Source organism: Lagenorhynchus albirostris, chromosome X (genome assembly GCF_949774975.1).
Source record: "Lagenorhynchus albirostris chromosome X, mLagAlb1.1, whole genome shotgun sequence".
NCBI classification, from domain to species: domain Eukaryota; kingdom Metazoa; phylum Chordata; class Mammalia; order Artiodactyla; family Delphinidae; genus Lagenorhynchus; species Lagenorhynchus albirostris.
Window position 1 is genome coordinate 69,162,560 of NC_083116.1, and position 9,692 is coordinate 69,172,251.

Sequence of the window (9,692 nt, forward strand, 5' to 3'; positions counted from 1 at the left end):
CTTGCTCCTTCATCTGCTGTGTGTTTTTCTCATTTTGCTTATCTTACTGTGTTTGGGTCTCCTTTATGCCGGCTGCACGTTCATAGTTCCCGTTGTTTTTGATGTCTGTCCCCAGTGGCTAAGGTTGGTTCAGTGGGTTGTGTAGGCTTCCTGGTGGAGGGGACTAGTGCCTGTGTTTTTGTGGATGAGGCTGGATCTTGTCTCTCTGGTGGGCAGGTCTATGTCTGGTGGTGTGTTTTGAGGTGTCTGTGGACTTATTATGATTTTAGGCAGCCTCTCTGTTAATGGGTGGTTTTGTGTTCCTGTTTTGCTAGTTGTTTTGCATAGGGTGTCCAGCACTGTAGCTTGCTGGTCGTTGAGTGCAGCTCGGTGCTGGTTTTGAGATGGAGATCTCTGGGAGATTTTTGCCTTTTGATATTTTGTGGAGCTGGGAGGTCTCTTGTTGACCAGTGTCCTGGAGTTGGTTCTCCCACCTCAGAGGCACAGCACTGACTCCTTGCTGCAGCACCAAGAGCCTTTCATCCACACGGCATATCAGAGCCCCTGTGGATTGGTGTGTGGCACTTTGTAACTTGATCCTGCTTAAAAACTCAACCACAGACCCCCAACAGCTAGGCCCTCAAGAAACTTGGTGGCAGGCATCAGGAAAACTGTAGCTGTCTTTTTAGTATCCTCCTCAGGTTTCTTATGAGCAATGTCTAGCTTCCCATTCAAGATTCGCCCTCTAGTTCCCCAGCTCCAGGACTCCGCATCCACTCAGTCTGGTCTCCACATAGCGCTTCCTTGGCTATCAAGCCACAGATTTAGAGAAAATATTTATAAAAGAAGTATCTGATAAAGGACTATTATCCAAAATATACAAAGAACTCCTGAAACTCAATAATAAGAAAATGAACAACCCTCAGTAAAAATTGGCAAAAGACCTGTACAGCTCACCCAAGAATATATACAGATGGCAAGGAAGCATATGAAAAGATGTCCACATCATATGTCATCAGAGAAATATGAATTAAGAAAACGAGATACCAGTTTACACTTATTAGAATGGAATGCTGACAACACAAAATGCTGGTGGGCATAAGGAACCAAAGTAACTCTCATTCATTGCTGGTGGGAATGCAAAATCATACAGCCAGTTGGAAGATAGTTTGCCAATTTCTTACAAAACTAAGCAGTCTTACCAATGTAATCTAGCAATTTCATTCCTTGGTATTTACTCAAATAAGTTGAAAACTAATGTCCACTAAAAAATCCACATGTGGATGTTTATAGCAGCTTTATTCATAACAGCCAAAAGTTGGAAGCAACCAAGATGTCCTTTAGTAGTTGAATTGATAATTAAACCATGGTACATCCAGACGATGGATTGTTATTCAGTACTAAAAAGAAATGAGCTATCAAGCCATGAAATGACATGGAGGAAACTTAAATGTACATTACTAAGTGAAAGAAGTTAATTTGAAAAAGCCCACATACTGTATGATTCTAAGTTTATGACATTCTGGAAAAGGCAAAACCATGGAGACAGCAGAAAGATCAGTAGTTGCTGGAGTTGCGAGAGGAAGGGATAAATAGGCTGAGCACAGAGGTTTTTCAGGGCAGTGAAAATATTCTGTATGATACTATAATGATTGATACATGTCATTATAAATATGTATAACCCCACAGAATGTACACCAACAGTGAATCTTAAAGTATGGACTTTGGATGATTATGATGTGTCAGTATAGGTTCATCAGTGATAACTAATGTATCATTTTGTGGGTGATGTTGATAATGAGGGAGACTAAGCATGTGTTGGAGTAGAGTGTATAGGGGAAATCTCTGTTCTTTCCTCCTAATTTTGCTTTGAATGTAAAACTCTAAAAGTAATATTCAAAATGAAATTTAAAACAAGACAGTAAATTGTCTTAAAAATCTTATATGAGTTATAAGTAGCATTGGAGTTGTGAGTATATGGCAAAAGTTTTTAGTATGGTACTTGGACGACTTAGAGTATGAACAACTACACTACAGACCTATGCAGTAAAGATTGTTGACTATCCAGCCATAACTGTGAATTAAAGAATTGTTGCACTTACTGCAGGCATATACAGTATGGAATATCTTTTTGTCATCTCTTCACCTTGAGCATATGAGTGTTCTTAAAGCAAAGTGGACCTCCTATAGGCAGCATGTAGGTTAAAATTGTTTCTATCCACTAAGCCACTGTATGTCTTTGGATTGGAGGGTATAAGCTATTTACATGTAGAATAATTATTGATAGATAAGGACTTACTAATGTCATCTTACTAATAGTTTTCTGGTTGTTTTATAGTTCTATTGTTCCTTTCTTCCTCTTGTGCTGTATTCCTTTGTGAATTGATGATTTTGTGTAGTTGTGTGCTTTGAGTCCCTTCATCTTTTGTGTATCTACACAAGTGTTTTGCTTGTCGTTACTATGAGGTTTACTTTATATATATATAACAGTATATTTTAAGCTGACAACAACTTCAATTGCATAAAAATTCTACCCTTTCTCTCCCTCCTTTTATGTTTAAAATTTTTTAATACAATTTTTAAAGGTTACACTCCATTTATAATTATTACAAAATATTGGTTATATTCCCCGTGTTGTACATCTTTTTTTAAAATTAATTAATTAATTAATTAATTTTTGGCTGCATTGGGTCTTCGGTGCTGCGCACGGGCTACTCTTCATTGTGGTGCACGGGCTTCTCTTGCTGCAGAGCACAGGCTCTAGGCACGCAGGCTTTAGTAGTTGTGGCATGTGACCTCAGTAGTTGTGGCTTGAGTGCTTAGTTGCTTCATGGCATGTGGGATCTTCCCAGACCACGGCTCGAACCTGTGTCCCCTGCATTGACAGGCGGATTCTTAACAATTGCACCACCAGGGAAGCCCTACAATACATCTTTGTAGCCTACCTTACACCTAACAGTTTATACCTGTCCATTCTCCACCCCTATATTGCCCTTCCCCCTCCACTGGTAATGACTAGTTTGTTCTCTATATCTGTGAGTCTGCTTCATTTTTGTTATATTCACTAGTTTGTTGTAGTTTGTAGATTCCACATATAAATATTACACCATATTTTTCTTTCTCTGTGTGACATTTCACTTAGCATAATGCCCTCCAAGTCCATCCATGTTGCTGCAAAAAAAGAAAATTACAGGCCAATATCGCTGATGAACATAGATGCAAAAATCCTCAACAAAATATTAGCAAATTGAATCCAACAATACATTACAAGGATCATACACCATGACCAAGTGGGATTTATCTCAGGGACACAAGGAGTTTTCAATATCTGTAAATCAATGTGATAAAACACATTAACATATTGAAGAATAAAAACTATGTGATCATTTCAACAGATGCAGAAAAAACTTTTGACAAAATTCAACATCCATTTATGATAAAAACTCCAAACAAAGTGGGTACAGAAGACACATAACTCAACATAATAAAGGCCAAATATGACAAACCCACAGCTAACATCATACTCAATGGTGAAAAGCTTAAAGCTTTTCTTCTATGATCAAGAACAAGACAAGGATGCCCACTCTTGCCACTTTTATTCAATATGATATTGGAAGTCCTATCCATAGCAATCAGAGAAGAAAATGAAGTAAAGGTATCCAAATTGGAAAGGAAGAAGCAAAACTTTCACTGTTTGCAGGTGACATGACACTATGCATAGAAAATCCTAAAGATGCCACCAGAAAACTAGTAGAGCTCATTAATAAATTCAGTAAAGTTGCAGGATACAAAATATACAAAAATCTGTTGCATTTCTATACACTAACAATGAACTATCAGAAAGATAAAGTAAAGAAACAGTCTCATTTACCATTGCATCAAAAAGAATAAAACACTTAGGGATAAATCTACCTAAGGAGGTAAAATACCTGAACTCAGAAAACTATAAGAGGCTGATGAAATAAATTGAATATGACACAAACAAATGGAAAGATATAATGTGTTCTTGAACTGGAAGAACTAATATTGTTAAAATGACCATACTACCCAAGGCAATCTATAGATTCAATGCAATCCCTATCAAAGTACCAATGGTATTTTTCACGCACCTAGAATGAAAAAAATTTAAATTTGTATGGAAACAGAAAAGACCCCAAATAGCCAAAACTATCTTGAGAAAAAAGAACAGAGTAGAAGGAATCATGCTCCCTGTTTTCAGACTATACTACAAAGCTACAGCCATCAAAACAGTATGGTACAGGCACAAAAACAGACACATAGATCATTGGAACAGAATAGAAAGCCCAGAAATAAACCCATGCACCTATGGTCAATTAATCTACAGCAAAGAAAGCAAGAATATACAATGGAGAAAAGACAGTCTCTTCAATAAGTGGTGCTGGGAAAAATGGACAGCTAGATGTAAAAGAATGAAATTAGAACATTCTCTAACACTCTACACAAAAATAGAGTCAAAATGGATTAAAGACCTAAATGTAAGACTGATACTATAAAACTCCTAGAGAAAAACATAGGCAGAATGCTCTTTGACATAAATCGCAGCAGTATTTTTTATTTTTGGATCTGTCTCCCAAAGTAAAGGAAATAAAAGCAAAAATATACAAATGGGACCTAATTAAAGTTTAAAGATTCTGCACAGTAAAGGAAACCACAAACAAAATGAGGATGACCTACTGAATGGGAGAAAATATTTGTAAATGATATGAATGATAAAGGATTACTATCCAACATATATAAAGAGCTCATACAACTCAACATCATAAAAAACATGAAACCCTATTAAAAAATGAGCAGAAGACCCAAATAGACATTTTTCCAAAGAGGACATGCAGAAGGCCAACAGACACATGAAAGGATGCTCAACATCTATAATCATCAGGGAAATGCAGATCAAAACCACAGTGAGATATCACCTCACACCTATCAGAATGGCTATCATCAAAACACAAATAACAAATGTTGGTGAGGATGTGGAGAAAATGGAACTGTTGTACACTGTTTGTGGGAATGTAAATTGGTGCAGCCATTATGGAAAACAGTATGGAGGTTTCTCAAAAAACTAAAAATAGAACTACCATATAACCCAGCAATTCCACTCCTGGGTACATATCTGAAAAAAACAAAAACACTAATTCAAAAAGATACATACACTTCAATGTTCACAGCTGCATTATTTACAATTGGCAAGAGATGAAAGAAACCTAAGCATACACCAACAGATGAATGGATAAAGAAGATTGGTATATATGGAATGGAATACCACTCAGCCATAAAAAAGAATAAAATTTTGCCTCCTTTTGTGTTTTTCATGTCACAATTTATCTCTTTTTCTATTGTGTATTTATTGACAAATAATTATAGGTATAGCTATTTTTAATACTTCATCCCTTAATCTTATTAGTAATATTTAAGTGGTTAACACACTTCTATATTACAGTATTAAGATATTCTGAATTTGACTATATACTTACATTTACCAGTGCATTTTATATTTTTTATATGTTTTCATGTTACTAATTAGCATACTTTAATTTGAGCTAGAAGAACCCCTTTCAGCATTTCTTATAAAAAAGTTCTAGTGGTCATGAACTCCCTTAGCTTTTGTTTATCTGGAAATATCTTTATCTCTTCTTCATTTCTGAAGGACAACTTTGCCAGTTAAAGAATTTTTTTAGACATTTTTTTTCTTTTAGCACTTTGAATATAGCATCCTATTTTCTCCTGGTTTGAGAAATCTGATGATAGCTTTATGGGGATTCCTGTGTAAGTGATAAGCTTCTTTTCCTTTGATGATTTTAAGATTCTCCTTGTGTTTGATTTTTTTTTTTTTTTTTGCGGTATGCGGGCTTCTCACCATTGTGGCCTCTCCCGTTGCAGAGCACAGGCTCCGGATGCGCAGGCTCAGCGGCCATGGCTCACGGACCCAGCCACTCCGCAGCGTGTGGGATCTTCCCAGACCAGGGCATGAACCCGTGTCCCCTGCATCGGCAGGCAGACTCTCAACCACTTTGCCACCAGGGAAGCCCCTTGTGTTTGATTTTTGACAGTTTTATCGCAAAGTGTCTTGGAGAAGATCTTCTTGAGTTGTGTTTGTTTGGGGACCTATTAGCTTCTCAAACTTGGGTGTCCAAATTTCTCCCCAAATTTGGGATGTTTTCAGCCATTATTTCTTTAAATAAGCTGTCTGTTCCTTTTCCTTCTCTTTTCCTTCTGGGACTCCAATAATTTGCTCATTGCTTATTTTCATTATAGTGCATGGTTTACATAGGCTTTCTTTACTTTTTTTTTTCATTTCTTTTTTCTTCTTCTCTGGCTGGGTTATTTGAACAGTCTGTCTGCTACTTCACAGATTTTTTTTCTTCTTGATCCGTTCTGATGTTGATGCTCTCTATTGCATTTTTCATTTTATTCACCATATTTGTCAGCTCCAGAATTTCTGTTTGGTTCTTTCTTTTTTAAATGATTTCTATCTCTTTGTTATATTTCTTATTTTGTTTGTGTGTTATTTTCCTGATTTTGTTGAATTGTCTGTGCTTTCTTGTAGCTCATTGAGTTTCCTTAAAACAGCTATTTTGAATTCTTTATGAGGTAAATTGACTAACTCTATGTCTTTGGGGTTGATTACTGGAAAACTATTGTGATCCTTTAGTGGTGTCATGTTTCCTTGATTTTATGTGTTCCTTGAAGTCTTGCATTGCTATCTTTGCATTTAAAGTAGAAGCCACCTCCTCCAGTCTTTACTAACTGACTTCAGGAGAGAAATACCTTCTGTCGTCTTATTAGAGATTCTAAGGCTTTCTCAGACCTTCTATGAATACAGCTGCTTTGTGCCTCTTGCTCCCTCTTGTGGAAGAATTCTTAAGCTTGTATGCTTTCTCTCAATCCTGCAATGTACCAGTCCAAGTTCTGGCAGCCTCCCTTTTGCTTTCCCAAAGGTGGTACTAAATGCCCAGATTGTGGTCTCTCCTTGGCCTGCAGATTTGGACAGGATTTCTGTACATGCTCACTAGCCAGCTGCGAAAATTCACTCTTGCTGCCACTGGGAGCACTCAGAGGGGGTCAGTCATGAGGCGGAGGGTGATGTGGGTGAGGTATATAAAACACTGGGATAACCTTCAGCTACCTGGGGAGATCTACACAGAAGAAGTCTCAGGGGCTCATTTGAGGGCCTCCCAGTGTAGTCCATGATGTCATTATTAGGATTCTGTTCCTTTGATACTTTCCAAACACTGGCTGCTGTTCTCCCAGCTGCTCACTGCCCCTTAGTTGTCCAGCTCACAACTCAGGACTCTAGATGGAATGAGAGAGAAATGGGTCTCTTTGGCAGTGTTCTGCACAACTGGAGAAGTCACGCACTCACACACTCTCACTTTTCCCTGCAGGAGAAATCATGAGCCAAGGACTCTCTTGGCATTGAACACTGGTAAAGTCAATGTGTTCCTCACCCTCTCCAATGCATATAATCTCTGATTTTTTTCTCCAAAAGTGTGCTGGGACTTCTCCACTGGACTTCCACAAAGGCTCTCTCATTTGTGGGTGATTATCTAAGTGTGTTTGTTCTCCAGGGGCTCTCAGACAATGGCCTAGAGGGGCTGGAGTTGGTTCATGGTGCATTTCAGGGTCCACAGCTGGGACCAAGTACTGTATGTCTATTATCGGACATATGGGTGGGCAATATTCCTCCTGGGCCCTTAGGCATCGGGTGCTGGATCCCACAGCTCCCACAAAGGTACTTTTGTCCATAGATGGATGCCAAATTGCTGTTGCTGAGGGAGGTATACAAGTGAAGGACATGTTTTTTCCTTCCAGTTTTATTGAGATATAATTGACATAAAGCATTGTATAAGGAGTACAGCATAATGATTTGACTTATATATATCATGAAATGATTAACACAATAACTTTAGTAAATATCTATCATCTGATATAGTTGCAAAGTTAAATAAATATAAAAATTTTTTCTTGTGATGAGAACTCTTAGGATTTACTCTCTTAACAACTTTCATATATAACACACAGCAGTGTTAATTGTATTTATCATGTTGTGTATTACATCTGTAGTACTTATTTATCTTATAACTGGAAGTTTGTACCTTTTGAATGCCTTTATCCAATTCCCCCTCCCTCCACCCCCTCCTTTGGTAACCACAAAGCTGATCTCTTTTTCTATGAGTTAGTTTGTTTTTGAAGTACAATTGACCTACAACACTGTGTTAGTTCCCGTTACACAACATAGTGATTTGGTATTTCTATACATTTCAAAGTGATCACTATGATAAGTCTAGTTATGATATGTCACCATACAAAGATATTACATAGTTATTGACTATATTCCCCACACTGTACATTTCATAGCTGTGAATCATTTATTTTGCAACTGGAAATTTGTACCTCTTAATTTCCCTTACCTATTTCTTTCTTCTCCCCACGCTCCTCCCCTCTGTCTACTACCTGTTTGTTCTCTGTATCTATGGCTCTGTTTCTGTTTTGTTATGTTTTCTTTTGTTTTGTTTAAAGTCCACAAGTGAGATCATACAGTATTTGTCTTCCTCTGTCTGACTTATTTCACTTAGCATAATACCCTCTAGGTCCATCCATGTCATTGCAAATAGCAAGGTTTCATTCTTTTTTATGACAAGTAATAATCCATTGCATATATATATACCACATCTTATTCAGCCATCTCCCTGTCATCACTCCCACTTCTTTCCCTTTAAATTACTTTGATGGACTTTCTCTGGTCCTAGGTTTTTTCTTCATGTCTCTCTTCAAAGTATGACAGTTCCAACTGCTTGGGTTCTTACTAGGCCAAGGAGTTCTTGGTTGTTTTAACATTACCAGCCACAGTGTAAATAAGGAGTAATGAAAGCATTAGTTTATGCCATATCTACACTAGACATCAAGGCAATTGAACTGACCCACTATGGGAATCAAACATTTAGCGCCCATTAGGATCTATGATATCGTCTAATTTAATTTTCACATTTGACTTACAGGAAATAGAAGGGAAAAAGGGGTTCTCTCCCAGACCACTCTGGACTACTAATAGAACTCAGGTCTTCTGTCTCCCAACCCAGTGCTCTTTTAATTATATATTGCTTATAAATATATTTCTTAAATTTATCAAATATATGCATGGCAAGAATCTGACTGCCATTTTGAAAAAGGAAAATCTAGTCTTTGGCATTGCTGTACCCAGGGGCTCTCATTGGGAGATTATCCTATATTCTGGGCTTCCCCCCCATAATTTATTAATATATCTTTACCCTGAGCTCAGTTCTTCAGAGCTCTGTCTGCTGCTTTCCCAGGTGACAGCAGGTGTGTTAATAGCTCACCCTCTATTCCTTGCTATATAATTGACCTTCTGGCAAGACTGCCCTAACCTAGAAGAATGATTAATAGTATAAACTTTAGACATTGTGGCAGGTAAGCTAGAGGGATGTTTAGTGATGAGGCACCCTGCAATCGTTCTCAAATCATACTATGTGTAGTGATGTCAAGGTTTTTCACATTCAGGGTCAGAACTTATAATATTAGGGGTAAAGCAAAAGGATCTTTGCAGTTGATAGAGACATGTCATTCGCCAACCTTATCAGCCTTTCTCTTTATGGCTGGAGGCATATGAGGAATGAAAAATGATAGACTATTTAGCAGATTTTGGGACACCTCATAGAGGTGTGGAGAAAAGGGAA